Raw genomic sequence first — 16,942 nt, forward strand, 5'->3', positions numbered from 1 at the left:
TCACTCCAAAGCAAATACAAATATGACTCAGTCATTGTACATGCTGGTCTGAATGACCTGAGACGTACCTCCTTGGACTACATGAAAAGAGTCATAGAGGAGCTCTCTGATCATGTAGCCCAGGCTGGTAAGACCCTGACCTTGAGCAGCATCTTACCCTTACCTAGAATGATGCCACAGTACAAAGACAAAATGATCGATTTTAACAATTTTCTAAAATGTTGGTGTCATTCAAAGGGGATCCAGTGTCTGTCAGCCTGGGATGACATGCTCGACAAGCCACATTGCTTCACTAGGGACGGCTTGCACGTGTCACCACTGGGCTTTAGGATGTTGGCAAAGGCTCTTGCCACCCCCATAGTGCCTTTTTTAGGCAAGGCTCAAAAGTCAAACCCACCCCCATAGACAGCACAAGGAACAAGAAACTAAGGGTAATGCTGCTTAACGCAAGAAGTCTTAACCTCAAGATGCATGCACTCGAAGCACTCCTCAGTATGGAGAACATCAATATCTGTGCAGTGACAGAAACCTGGTTCAAGGCTCCAGAGAGCACCCCAGCACTATCAGGCTATACCTCATATCATGCTTTTTGGCCCCAAAACCCGGACCGAACCACAAAAGGTGGGGGAGTTTCCATATTTATCAAGGATATCCACACCTCCAGGTTAGTGGCATTGCACGAAGTATCGGAGACCATCCATGTGCAACTAACAGTGGGCAAGACTGCTTTTCAGTTTATAGCATCCTACAGACCACCCTCTCAAAGTCAGGAATCCCACTCGGCTTTCCTGAAAACATTGGAGAACATGAAGATCTCTCCGAACACCATTATATTGGGCGACTTCAACTACCCAAACATTGACTGGGAGCACTACTCATGCCCCAGCACCTTAGCCCATAGGTTCCTGGAAATTATAAACTCAAATGCTATGGAACAACTAGTCACCACTCCCATAAGAGGGGACAACATACTAGACCTGATCATTACCAACATGAGGACTCTATGCTCCACACCAGAAGTATATCCCTCATTGGTAAGATCAGACCATAAATTAATTTCACTGGATGTCCACATCCCGACCCCACCCCCAGCCCAGAAAACCACAGTGAAAAACTTCTCAAAAGCAAACTTCTCACTTCTCAAAACCAAAGTGGAATCCTTCAAGGCCCCAGGGCCAGTGGAAACTATGGCCCAAACTGCAGAATCCTATATAAACGCATTCTACAGACATCTGCAGGAATGCATGGATCATGCTATCCCAAACAAAACCAAGACCCAATCATCCAAAGGCAAGCGTCCAGTCTGGTGGACCCCTGCCATAAATAAACTGTACAACAGAAGGAGGAAGCTACTACATGATAGAGCAAAATCCCTAATAGGGAAGGCATCTCTGATCAGTACTAGCAAAAAATTACGATCCCTCATAAAATCCTCCAAGGCCAGCTTCGAGAAAAAAATTGCACAGGACACGAAAGACAATCATAAGGCTTTTTTCAGTTATGTTAGGAACCTGGGATGCAACTCCCAGACTTGTTCTGAGTTGATTCTAAATGACAAAAAATACACTGAACCCACAGACATCGCCAATATCCTGGCAGACAGGTTCAGTGCAAACTTCACCACCCCCTTCCCCTCAAAAGAGCAAGTATCTATCCCAGCAGAGGGCTGCCTCCCAAACATCTCTGATGCTCAGGTGAAGGCTGCCCTCTCCAAAGCAAAAAGCACTGCTTCCATGGGACCATATGGCGTCCCAGGTTGCATCCTACATGAACTCTAAGAGGAACTAATCCCTCAAATAAAACAGCTATACAATCTCAGCCTCACTACAGGATATGTGCCCACAGAATGGCGTACAGCAACAGTGATCCCACTCCACAAAGGTGGAGCCTCTATGGACCCTGGAAACTATCACCCCATAAACCTGACTAGCTTAGTCTGCAAGGCTATGGAGAGGATCAACATGGAGCTCATAAACAAAGACATTGGGGACCTACAGACACTAGATCCTACCCAGTTCGGCTTTGTCAAGGGCAGATCCTGCCTTTTGAACCTGGTTGACTTCTTTGAAACAGTCACCAAAGCCATAGATGAAGGGAAGGACGTCCACACAGCCTATCTGGACCTTGCAAAGGCATTTGACACAATACCCCACTCGGGCATCATAGATAAGCTATCCAGCTTAAATATAAACCCCTATGTCACAAGATGGGTCGCAAACTGTCTCAAAGACAGAACCCACAGAGTGAGAGTTGCTGGAGCCATGTCAGACTCGAAACCGGTCACAAGTGGCATCCCACAGAGTTCTGTCCTGGGACCACTCTTGTTCAGTATATACTTTTCCGAGGTACAGGCAAACGTGGGAGGACTATGGCTCACCAAGTTCGCAAATGACTGCAAACTGGGCACCATAATCGACTCTCCAGCTGACACAAACATCCTTCAAAAAGGTCTCACAGAGACAGATAACTGGTGCCAATGCCATGGTTTAAAGCTAAATGCCAAAAAATGTATAGTCATACCCTTTGGCAAAAACAATGTGCCCACAAATTACCACATAGGTGGAAACCCATTAAGTACAGAGAAAGTTATTAGGGACCTGGGGACCCAAGTTGATAGCAATCTCTCCTTTGAAAACCACATTGCCAAAGTGGTTAGAAAGACCTTGTACATAGCCCACCTCATCATGAAGGGTTTCACATCTAGATCAAGAGAGGTAACCGTGCCCCTTTATTCATCCCTCATCAGGCCCATCATAGAATACAATGCCCCTTTTGGGATGTACCTTACCCGACACCTGCAGCAATTAGAAAGACCCCAAAAGTATCTCACCAAGAGGATCAAGGGTCTCAAACAGATGCCATATGCTGCTCAGTTAAAAAAACCCACAGCTCTACTCAGTTGCATACCGCCTACTTCGAGGTGATCTATGCCTGACATACAAAGCTATGTCAAATCCAGAATTAATGGACATGCTCCACCTCAGTAAATCTAAATCCCTTAGAGCCACACGCTCGAGGGACTTTAACCTCAGCACAGAAATAAATAGAACTTGCTCGAGGGACAGGTTCATAACCCAGATGCTCCCTTCGCTCTGGAATAGAATTCCAGTTCATGTGAGGCAGAGCACCTCACTGAATCTCTTCAAGAAGAATCTCGATAGGTGGATGGGGGATCGTAGGTTTGTCCCAGGGATTACTCCCGTGTCACTATTAGACAGAGGCACAGTAAACTAAACCTTAAAAAGGGCACAGTATACTCAAATCAAGGGGTGGCGTAAGCCATACAGAATTGGGCTAGGCTTATAGTTGCCCAAGGGTAGATAGCCTAGTATGAATCTATGAACCTATGAACCTATAGGTACTCCCATTAACCCAAGATACCAGATTTACAACAGCAGCAGAGCAAGCAGAACACATGCATATATGGGACAACAGTGGCCATTACAACAGCATGCAGGTTTCATTGATGGCAACAGGCCACCAGCATGGAGGTATTTTAACATGGCACATGCATAAAACCAAATGTGAATATTTGTAAACCAATAGGACATATTTCCCAACAAAATTATGGAGTGTACACGTACCCATTGAGGTGTGAAATTGGGTTATTGTTACACATATGGTGGGGGTGAGAGAGAGAGAGGTCAATTAAATAATATATCCCTATAGTTTTCAAAACTTTCTTAGTCACTGCAGTGATCTGCCCCTTACATGTATTATACACTATCCAATGTACTTACTTTGTACAATGGTATGTTTGTATATTAGTATATACATGGACCGTGTCTTACGTATAGTCTACCCCTCTTACCTGTTTTAGCTGTTGAGAAAATCATTAACAGTACCTGACAAATTCTACACATACTACCAAATGCCATGCTTGTAGACAAGTATATGAGTGAACTGTGTTGTAACTACAGTCTACACCTCTTACCTATTATAGCAGTGGGGTAAATCTTTGTTAACACTACATGAAAAATTCTACACATATTCCCAGATGCGATGCTTGTAGACAAGTATATGAGTGAACTATGTTGTGCCTACAGTCTACACCTCTTACCTGTTATAGCTGTGGAGAAATCTTTGTTAACACTACCTGACAAGTACTACACATACACTGAGATCCCATGTTGATTTTATACACATACCTAACAGTCCGTTATTGCACAGACTTTGGTCAAGGCTTGACAGGATGCAGGTGTTACTGTGACATATTTTGGAATAGTTGTCATACACTTTGGATGAGATGCTACAATGACAGGTTTGTTTCCATATACATTCTCTGTTTATGTTCAGGTCTGACTATCCATTATATGTCAGTATAAGCTGCCTACATTTCTTGGATCATCACACTTATTTGTCATGGGAACAGGTTACCGGGCAGAAGATTTGGGCCCGTTATCTGGACATGCTGGACAGATCAGAACATTTGAGGGGTATGACTATGCATGCAGCTTACTACCTGAACATTCTGCCACAGTCTGTAGAGTTGAAGGTTATGATTATGCTTACAGTGTAATAAATGAACATTCTAGCAAAGTTTGTACAGTTATTGGGTCTAATTATGCATACGGCTTTCTATCTGAACATTCTCGCAAACCCTGTGCAGTTGTGGGGTATGATTATGCTGTAAGCACTTTCAATAGCATCTTCATGAATACTCTAAACTCCTTAGCTCCCACTAGGAAGATCAGAGTAAAATCAAACCATGCTCCCTGGCTCTCCGAAGAGACTATGTCCCTTATGAAACAAAGAGATTGTGCTTGGAAAACCTGGACTAAAACTAAACAACCACCTTTTCTTCAAAAATACAGGCAACTGAGGAACCTTGCAAAAAAACATACAACTAATGACAAAAAGTTTACTATAGCTCTGCTCAGCTTAACAACAAATCCAATCCTCAAAAATTTTGGTCAACTCTCAACAACATCCTCTATCCTGGAAAGCCCTCTAATCCCTCCCCATACACTAACTCTTCCTCTCAGGAAACAGCTACCCTCCTGAATAAACACTTTATCTCTTCTATCCAAAATCTGGAAACCTCTAAGCCAAACTCTACTTCGACACCCACTCCTGCAAGTCCCACTAACACAACTATGTTTCTTTTGAGCCAGTTCCCATTACTTACATCAAATCTCTACTACTCAAGCTAAAACCTTGCTCTCCTTCCACTGACAATCTATCTCCTACATTCCTCAAACTTGCTTCTGACTCAATTGCCTATCCTATATCTATATTAATTAATCGATCTGTTCTGGAATCAGCTGTCCACACCCTTTGGAAATCTTTCTTCACTATCCCTCTTCGTAAAGGTGGAAACTCCACTGACCCCACAAACTACCGACCCATTGCCATTCTGTCCCCCCTCTCCAAGATATTAGAAAAATGCATTCACTCACAGCTTCTCAATTACCTCCTCACACATCACTTACTTACCTCTACCCAACATGGATTTCGTCTTCACCACAGCACCACCACCGACCTCCTCTCCTTCACTCATATCATTGCAGAGGCCCTAGACAACTTCCTGTCTCTTCCTAGATCTCTCCAAAGCCTTCGATACTGTATCTCATCCTCTACTACTATCCAAACTCACAAATCTCCACCTATCCCCCTCCACACTTGCCTGGTTTAATACTTACCTATCTGGCAGGGAACAATCTGTCAAATGGCTCTCATCCTCCTCACCTTTCCTTCCCATCTCCACTAGTGTTCCCCAAGGCTCCATCTTAGGACCCCTTTTGTTTAACATCTTCACCAATGATCTTTACACCTCATGCAAAGAATCCTCCCTTATTCAGTATGCCGACGACTCCACACTTATATCCAGGGGTGGCTCGTGGCATCGGACTGCCGGACTGCAGCCCCCTCAGCTAAATAGCAGTAACTGTTGCAGTTTAATAATAATGTAAAAAAAATATATATATATATATATCTTTTTTTGCACTTTAATCGAGTCATGACTGAATGAAGATGCATTGCACTGTAACCGCGGTTTTAAACAGCCTTTTTTTTTTTTTTTTTTTTGTTTTTTTTGTTTTCATTGCAGCCCGGAGGAGCAATGAAGGCATCATTGTGATGCCCAGAAGTCTATGCGGTTCCAAACCGCATAGAATTGGAAGGGGCTCGGACTGCGACGTCAGCAGGCACATCATGACGTGCTTGCTGGGCTAAGCCTAAATGCTGCTGATTGGTTGTCGCTCTCTTCCCGGGCTTTATGTGCTGGGAAAAGAGCGAGAATCAAGCAGTTTTCCATTGTGGACTTATGTGAGTCAATCAGGGAAGGATAAGGATTCCGATTTACCACCTCCAGTGACTGCAGTAATGAAAATCCTAGAGAGGGAATTCTGAATATGACAGAGAATGAATGGTAGGACAAGAGTAGCCAGCAATGACGTTTAGGCATTTAGCCTGATAATGGAGGAATTGTTTGAACTGAGGCCTAAACTGGACATAAGAGGGGAGGTTTTTTTTAGATAGTTCAAATTTAATTCCCAGAGTTTAGAGTCTAGTGAGGAGAAAGCATTATTGAAACAATGAAGTTTACTTAAGGTTTCAGTAACGTTGTGAGAAGCTTCAGATGTTATATGAGGCTGTTTTAGTTGGTGAGTTTCTCTGTGAGAGGTAAAAATGTTCCACTGAACCAAGTAAGAAGTGTGCTGCCTGTTTGATTTGAAGCCATTTGACATTTTAGCGTATTAGACAGTGGGGTGAATGATGGGAGAATCTGGTAATGAAACTTTCAATGCTGTTTTTCAATGAAAGAAATTCTACAAAATTAAGCCTGTTCATATTTACTAACTCACTTCATAAATAAAAAAGGAAGTTCAAATATGTCCAGCTAATACAAAAGCAAAGTATTTCTGCACAGTGTTGCCAATTTCATTTTGGCTCAGATAGATTTGTAGTTTACGTTTAGTATTAGTCAGTCTGTTAGCCAACTAAAGCCCACTAAGGTGGAGCATCCTTTGAGGGGTGACCCAGGAGCAGTAGATAGTTAATGACTTGCACAAAGTAAACAAACAGAGGTGTTGAGAACCAAACTCTGTAGCTCAGGATGAAGCTTGTTAGCAGTTTATAGACTTACTGCTCCATTGTCTAAACTAATGTCTAAACTGCCAGATTTATACTGTAACATCATTAATTTCTCTATATGTCTTGCATTAAGATAGCTTTAATGTAAATGAACATGGATTATTCAAAAAATCTTTTATCTATGGCAATTTCCTTATAAGTATTCCTAATCATATTTCACTGCTCTGTAACTGCTGCATGCTGCAAGCTATATAAAATATTTTTCCCATATCCCTACTTAGCCTGAAGATCTTTCCAGGTAGATAATCCAGGTCAGCAAATGTAATAAATATATTATTCCTTGGTGTTATGAAGGAGCCTAGTTGCCCAGCCATTAAGACAAGGACTACAAGACTTCTTTACAAACTTAAACCATATTCCCCACCAGCTGACAACCTAACTTCACTCTTCCTAAAGACAGCTGCCACCTCCATAACATACCCGGTATCCATCCTCCTAAAGACAGCTGCCACCTCCATAACATACCCGGTATCCATCCTGATTAACACTAAATAATGCCAGACACTGAGTTTTAGACTTCATAACCTTCAGAAAAATGCATGCTAAAGCAAGACCTGTTATTCTCTCAACTTCTGAGTTTATACAAGAGCAATTTTTAGTACTGTTTACATGTCCCCCCAATATATTTGGCCTTCTTCAGATTTCCTGCATTAACAGGTTGAGAGGTATGGGCAAATAAATTGCTTTATAGAATTAGGCATATCCAAACCTCTCAACTGTCCACGATTTTGGCTCAAAATGTTGCTCTTCCCTTATTAATGCCGCCGCAAAATGGCAATTTTGGAAGAAAACATGGAGGGTTTACAATTAATAAATAACTAATAATCAGAGTTATAGATTACTTTTATTTCAGAAATGCATGTAGATTCTTTTATTTTGTCAGCTGCTCAAGTTAGCAGTACAAATATTAAAAAGTGTCACTTCTTTGACAGGTTCCCAGCTGTATTGTGTGGCTTTTTTATATTTTTGCATCGCATTTTGGTCCATTTCCATAAAATTGTGTTTTTTTGGCAAATTAGTGGCAAATCATTAAAGACTGAAGTTAGAAAATAATGACAGACATTTCAGTTTCAAATTTCATACCCTTCAGAAAATTCATACTATGCAAGACCTACTATTATATTATCTTTCTAAGTTTATAAGAGCAATATTTAAAAATTGTCCTTATTTTGGGGCCTTTGTCCCACTTCTATGAATGGCTTTGCCCGGATTTCTTGCTCTGAGGTTGAGAAGTATGAAATGTGTCAGGGCCATCACTGTCATCCAGAGACATTTCAAATTGTGACATACTTGTTGCACCCCACTCCCCTATGTAGTGACTCTGGATGTGTCGAAGCAAGGCAATGTTATGCGGTGTAAATGTGCAGAGTATCCCCCCCATCCAAGGTAGACACAAGTCCTAGAGTGGCTTTTCATCTGTCCTTGATTTTTGCAGAATGGTCTGGTTTCTGTCATATTTTTTGTACTGTTGCTTTATGCTTATTATTAAAAGTGCCTGTTGCTCTGTGTTTAAGTAGCAATACGTTAATGACCATCAGGTAAGCTTGGCTGAGATCATAAGATGCATGCAAGCTTTAATACGCATACTGTTAAAGAATTGCCAACATTGAAAGCCTTTCTGTTGTTGCCATGTAGAGAATACTTAACTAGATAATGTATAAGCCTTGGGTATTGAAATGCATATGACAGTATTTGTAATAAAGGACAGGATTACATTATTTTAAGAAGCTCATTACACTTGGAGACTTCCAGTCATCTCTGCAGGCTTTACCCGTAAATAAACGGAATGCCAATCGTGTGGTCCATAACCTGTACAGTAATCCTTTTAAGCAATGTATCTTGAGCTTATTTCTTGTTTGCTTTTCATATTTTACTTTGATCATGTTTTCCCCATGAAACAAGTAGATAGTTGTCAGGCAGCATGTCTTTTTTTGGATAAGACATATTTTTACAAGTGGGGGCATCAGAGATTTCTACTTTCAGCATGTTACTTGGTACTTTAATAAAGCTGAATATAAATTATAATTAGAACTGCACTGCAAGAAGTGGTTTGAGTTGAGTGCTGCTTGTTTTTCTTATACTTGATTTTGACTGGCATTCCATTAATGTATTTAAAAAGTAATTTATTTTTTCATGCCTCACAACCTTTTTGTTTCCATCTAGATATTAAGTAAGCTGTCATGCAGCCAATGCACTGAAATATTTTTATTCTTCTACACATCATTTTGTCTCGGACTCTCATAATGATGGTTTGGCACCCAGGGCAGTGTATTTAGTTAGTTTTTGTGGTTTTGAGCATAGCTCCTCCCCTTTATAGTTGGCCACACCCCTTCCCATTGACCACACCCATTCAGCTGTCTCCTGCAGCCCCCCTTTGATTTGAAGTCACCAGCCGCCACTGCTTATATCCATCTCAAATAACATTCCTGAACTACACTCCCTCACCCAACAGGCCCTACTATCCACTGAACAATGGCTCTCTCACAACCTATTAATCCTAAATTCCAAAAAGACCAAACTCCTACTTTTCTTTCCCCATTCTCTTTCTCATCACAAAACCTCCTTTTTTATTACATCTTCTAACAAGACAACTATCCAACCTGACACCCACACAAAACTCGTAGGGGTCCTTATTGATGAACTAAAGTTCAACCTACACATACTCTAATGTATAAAAAAACAAACCAGAAACTAGGTCTGCTATATCGGAACACAAAATTCCTAACCCCTGAATCTAGACTTACCCGGGGCCAGGCACTCCTCCTCCCCTCCCTCTTATACGCTGCCCCAGTTCTTACCAATATCCAGGCCTCCACTCTAAACAAACTCCAACAGACTTACCATAAAATAGCTAAATTCATTACTAACTCCCCATACAACTCACACCACTGCATTTCTTTAAACTCTTTTCAATGGCTTGAACTTCCCCAATTTCTGCTATCTTATCAATTTCATATGCTACACTCTATTCTTTATAAACCCTCCTTCTGTCCATCTCTATCTTCCTTAGTCTCCATCTACATCCCATCCTGGACCCTCCATACTTCTAACCAATAATTACTTGATATCTACCACCCAAAAAGGTCAGTAGGCAAACTACTCTATAAACACTCCCTTGCCCATGCTTGGAACAAACTTCCCATTGACTTACATTCAATCTCCCACACCTCACACTTTAAAAATGAACTAAAAGCTTATTTTCTCAATTACAGAATCTGCTCTTGTCATGACCCTACATAGTCTTCCTTCCCTTTATGTACCCTCAACAGGACCATACTTAGTACCTCATTACACCTCTCTCTCCAATGTGTCTACTATGCATTTCCATAATTTTATACAAACAAAAATTTTTATTGTTGACCTATTGAACTATACCAATGTAAAATTGTTACTTAGCTTCTTTTAATGCAACTTTAACTTTATGCATGTAACCCAACATATGTGAATATTTTTGCTATAACTGCTATTATATCAATATTGTTTAAAATTGTACTTGTTTAAAATGTACTACTGGAGCTTTTCTCTTTGGGTTTCCACTGAAAATGGGCCACAAGCCCAGCTGGACAAACCCGGTTAACAAATGTCAATAAATAAATAAATAATGCATACAACTTACCACCACTCCCGGGATTCAAACCCCTGCTGCGTGTGGTAAAAATATTACAGTTGATATCACAGTACACTATGCTATCAGGGAAGTAGTGTAAAGCATTTCAGTGGTTTCTGACTAAGTATCCCTCAGTTGTTCTATATGACTGACCTCTTGGGACTTTCAACATTGTTATACTGAACTTCCTACACATTTTAACTGCATTCAACAGTGTGGGTAAGACTGCTTAATACTACAGTACTATTTATAGAATGCAACATTACAACAACATATGAAAGCAGAATGTACACAAGCACTCCTGGAGTTATAGTTTTATTCACAAGATATTACACCTTTATTTCCACACAACCTATATGACAGTCTTCCTGCCATATTCTCTGATTTATTCAGTACATCCCATACACAGTGCATTTTTATACTGGTATGACACTTTCCAGAACTGTTATATTTATTTGTTATGACAGTACATGCAGGAATATTACTAACCTGCCTCGCGATGCAGCCTTTGCAGCCTAGCAGCATGGGCTTGCAGGTTCACAGCCCACTCATCTGCAGCTGTCAGAGAAATACAGTGATATTTAGCCATTGCCTATCCATAGTATACACAAGCTAGGCAATCATTATCTACTTAGTAGAATAGGTACTTACTCAGTGCTGGGGCATCGGCTATCTGCCTAGCTTCTTGGATCCACTGGTCCAAGAGATCACTCCTCCGCCACTTCAGGTCAGCATGGTGATACGTGACCAAATCCACCGGTCCAGGAGATACCAGTGAGCTCACGGGCGAGACTGTCCCAGGCCTCCACTTTATACTGAGAGTTCTGGTACTGGCCCTGCAGTAGTCTCTCCTCATGGTGTTTTACCAGGAGCTATACCATGAATCTGGACTCCTGGGTGCCTCAGCACTGTGCTCAAAATCGAGTGCCTTCCCCAACTCCAGCCATTCTGCCTAGAGTAGGGAGCTGCAACCAGGTATGTGTACTATTGGTGCCTGTGGGGTTTAAATATGCCTGATTTCCCACACTTTCCGATGATTGGACAGTTTTGAAAAGGCTAAACTATGGGCACACCTGCTTACCTAATGTTGGCATTGCTTAATGGGGCATGCCACTGGGCAGATTGAGCTAGCCGGCCTTCACTTTGCTTACACCACATAGGCTGACCTGTGCAATGCTTAATGTTGCTTAATATCTATTTAGCATTATATTTTCCTTTTGACATTGATGTATTATTTGTTACATGTTATATTTGTGTCTGGTATCTGTGATTCCTGTGTACGTACACTGTATGACGTTCTAGGGACTTCAGCATTTTATTACAATAACACCTCACATCTGGCCTTACTGCAGTACTCCAGTTCACATGTTTATGTTATGTAGCAGGTTATACAACATCACACTGTACATTGATTCATTTCACATGTTCAGTTTGATTTTTCCTATGGTGTGGATTTGTTTGTTGACACCTCAGTCTTATGTTTTGCTATGATGGCTTAGTGGTTAACTACTGATTCATTTCACATGTTCAGTTTGATTTTCCTATGGTGTGGACTTGTTTGTTGACACCTCAATCTTATGTTTTGCTATGATGGCTTAGTGGTTAACTACTATGACTGTAATGTACAGGGTCCTGATTTCGAGCCTTGCAGAGGCTGTTTATTTGATACTATGCAGAACACGGGCCATTGGATACGGAGTTATTAAGGCACTTTAAAGCAGTTGTAAGCGGGTTTGCGCGGGTTTGCATGACGGTAACTACTGCTAACTTCCGGTTACACTTTCTTATACTCGGTTAGCTTCCATATTGCTTAATCTGTGTAGGCAGTGCTTATCCACATGCAAACGCACGTAAACACACTTACCAGTGCTTACATATGCTTGCTACTGCTTATTTGTGCTTAAACCTGCTTACTAGTGCCTTATTCATTATGACACTGATACTTCACATGTGCATTTCCTGCAGTACTCTACTTCATAAATATGTGTTATTTAGTGGGTTTTGCACCAACATAATTGGTTATAACATGCTTTGTTATGTAAAATAGACTGTGCAGCAGTGGGACTCGAACCAGGAATGCTCTGCCCACTACATGATTGATGTGCTGCTTCATTTGCATATATCTTCCTTGTTATCCTCTTCAGCCTTTTAAGCTGCTTTAACTGTAGCTAAGTGATGGGCACACCAGCGTACCTACGGTTTGCTTTAATCGGATTTTTAAAAGAAATTAAAGGGTTTCTTCATTTTATTTTTATGTACTGTTGCTGTTGTACACATGGGGGACTGTTGGTGGGGATATGCGGACACCTATGAGCAATCTCGCTCATTTCTTAACACTTTCTGCCTGAGGTGCGTTTCTCGGCCTGGACTATCTTAATCCCTCTGCTTCACCCTCCCAGCACTGCGCATGAGTTCACTTCTTTCCTACACATTATCTCGGTTTCTCTTCCGCCCCCCCCTGCACTAATGTCCATGAGGCAGTCTGATTTGAACCAGTCCATCCAACCCAGACATGTCTCGATCCATAATTCCATCATTTCATACCCATTGTCCCCCCCACCCCTGAGCTCCACGTACACAGCAACCATCCATTCTCCAGTTGCTAGCCCAGCCATACACACCTCCACACATTGCCCTTTCTCCACATCTCGGTACTCATCCAGTATACTGTCGACCCAAGCTTCTTCAGGCTCTTTATCCATTTAGTCCACGTACATACAAGCCTTGCCTTCTTCATCTTTCGAGACACGTGTAAACATCAGATTGATTCACAATTTTTGGTTCGCCCTATCAGCGACAAACCTGTTTTTGTGTCAAGATTAAACTTATCTGGTCTACACTGTTTCTCCCACTGGTATCATCCTGCCAGTGGTTTGGGGAGCAGCGGTTGGCTCACACACCTGACCAGCCTCATCTCCCGGTTCCACAGAACCGACGTCCCAGGTTTGATGTTTTTTATGCATGAAGCACGCCCACACGCTGCCTCGATGTTCACCGTTTTTTATCATTTTCTTATGTTTTTTTGCAAGACTACTGTTCTCACATTATGATTGGATAGGAACCGTTTTGTTAATTTACATAAACTGCTCGAAATACTGTCTTTGAGCAATGTACAAATGGTTGCTCATATTAATGTAACATGTCTGTCTGAAGGGGTCTTGATATTACATAAGATGACAGCGCTAAATAATACAGGGGTTGCTGGTGTTCTCCTTTTCATTCATTTTTAATGCTTTGTTGTCACGAAGTGTGTTCTTGATATATATATATATATATATATATATATATATATGTATGTATATATATATATATATATAGATATATCTACATATATAAATATATATATATATATATATATATATATATCTGTATATATATATATATATATATATATATATATATATATATATATATATATACATATATACATATGTATGTATATATATATATATATATATATATATATATATATATATATATATATGTATACACACACACACACGCACACACACACACACACACATACATATATATATATATATATATATATATATATATATATATATATATACATACACACACATACATCTACATAATTAAATACATTTCCTATACTGTTGAATGACTGTGCTGGATGATATGTTTGTGATAACATCAGACATATGTGTATCTGCCATGGCTTAATGATAAATCACTTTGTCTATAGTGGGCAGGGTCCAGCAGGGTTTACAACTTGGAAGTGCTGATTATTTTGTTGCTGGGCAGGACAAGAGCTGTTGGATACAGAGTGACTAAGGCACTTTTAAGCAATTGTAATTGGGTTTGCACTGGTTTGAGCGAGGGTAAGGAATGCTAACCTCCGGTTACATATGTTTACAGAGAGTTAGCTTTGATCTTGCTTAACCTGTATGTGCATTGCTTACCCCCACACAAATGGGCTTAAACCCGCTTACTAGTGCTTATATATGCTTACTACCTCTTACTACTACTTACTAGTGCTACCTTTTAGACAGTAATAGTGTAATGGTTCTTGGGGAGGTGGGTGATTTGGAAAATGTATGGAGTTATTCAATACACAGTTTACCTTCCATTTGAATCTGTGATACTGTATGGGGCACATGTGATTATCTGTGGACTTTGCAAAATTATGACACTGACACCTCACATCTGCATTAAATGCAGTACTGCAGTTCACAAATGTATGTTATTTATTAGGTTATGCCACAAAAAATATTTATCATATACAGATTTGACGGGAAAATGGAATGTACTGCAGTGGAACTCGAACAGAGAATGACTGCTTGTAAGGTGAATGCTCTGCCCACTACATTATTGCTATATTGCTTCATTTGCTTATATATTTGTTTTTTATCCTCTTTCTGCTATTTAAGCTACATTAACCGTAGCTAAGCAATAGGCACACCCGTGCACCTATGGTTATCTGTACTCGGATTTTTAATAAAAAAATAAGAGTGTTTCTTCATTTAATTTATATGTACTGTTGCTGTTGTACACATGGGGGACTGTTGGTGGGGATATGCGGACACCTATAATTTCTTAACACTTTCTGCTGTTCTACATTGCAGGGGCATGTTTATTCTGAAAGCTTTGCTCTCAGACATGCCCCCTGCACTCGTACACCCTCCATTAAAACCTGGGAGCTCAGACAGCGTGCCTTCATTCATATACATGGCACACTGCCATCCTGCTCCTACACGGGCACTTCCGTGTAGGACAAAGTTAATCCTGCACGGAAGATTAGTGAATCCGGGAGAGAGTGTGCGTGTGTGTGTGTGTGTGTGTGTGTGTGTGTGTGTGTGTGTGTGTGTGTGTAAGAAGTGTCTTGATGAATCTTTTCAGTGAGACATGATAACATAAAAAAAAAAAAAAAAAATGAGACAAAACCCAGGATTGCATTTTTTCAGAGCTAACATGTTTCCTTACATTTTGTGTGATACAACGCACAAAGGGATATCGGTAGTGAAAATGCACATATAGATGCGAAGCTGCATTGCTCATAGCTTTTGCTTCCACAGCTCTGAACTTCTGAGTATTATCTATCACAGCACTGGAGTTTAAAAATCATACCAGATCAAAAAGAGAATTTATATTACAACCAGTATAGTTACTGTTAAGAAATCTCTGAATAGCTTCAACAGGGTTTAATAATGTGTATTCCCTTAAGTGGATAGTAATTGTGAAGAAAAATCAGTAAATCTAGAAGTAAGGCCAAACATAAGTGTAACATTTATAATGCCATGTATAAACTAGAGTAACTGAGAAATATTATTATTACCTCCATAGTGTGCTTCCTTACATCCAACTACAGGGTTGATTGGCAATGTGAATTGTACCATCCTGTTTTAGAGAAAGGAGAGCTAGACCACAAATGCAGAATCATCTTCCTGCAACTGAGTATGTATTCTCACCAAGTCATAAATAGCAAAGACAAAAATTATATCACATTTATACTGGGAGGGCTGAAAGTGGTTTTTGTGTGGCTTAAATACCAGTATATGATGCAGTAAAACAATGTTGCTGTCATTGTGGCATTTCTGACATAGTCAAACAGGGTTAGAAATGGTAGTAAAATAAAAGCAGGCAACTATGTCTTATCAAAACCATGCCAACATCACAGGTACTGTTCATCACAGGTGCCTCAGCACGAGCTAAGTATAAAGCATAAAGGGAAAGCATAATTCACCTAACACCATAATAACTCAGTAAAAGGTACAGACAATCCCCAGGATTCATGAAGCTCGGCACAAGGACAGTTTTAGGCTTGCGCCGGGCATCCTCATTACAGATGGTGCAGCAGCATCATATGAATATTTATGAGGGCACGCTACCGCACCCTCGAGGTGCACAGGAAATGTGTGCGAGTGCAGGGGGCATGTTTAAGTGCTCTACGGAGGCGGAAACATGCCCCCACTGTTGCACAACCTATTATGCTTACTATTAGAGCCAGCCTTTAATAGTAAGCAATTAATTCAGTGTCCATGGATACAGAAATGTATGCTAAGCATACAAGAGTGTCCACAAACACTGAAATAAAATCAAAGTAGTAAACACACAAGCACATAGCGGAATGTTGAGCCCCGTCCCTAGAACTTTCACAATTAGATTCCCCATGTCCCTATTTTACATTTGTATTGCTTCAATATTGAAAGTGTAAGCGAAGTGCAGCGTGTTTGCGTGTCGCTGCCCCTGCTTACACAAATACAAATAAAACATAACTGT

The sequence above is a fragment of the Protopterus annectens genome, chromosome 5.part1 (assembly GCF_019279795.1).
Source record: "Protopterus annectens isolate FY-2018-M chromosome 5.part1, PAN1.0, whole genome shotgun sequence".
NCBI lineage: Eukaryota > Metazoa > Chordata > Ceratodontiformes > Protopteridae > Protopterus > Protopterus annectens.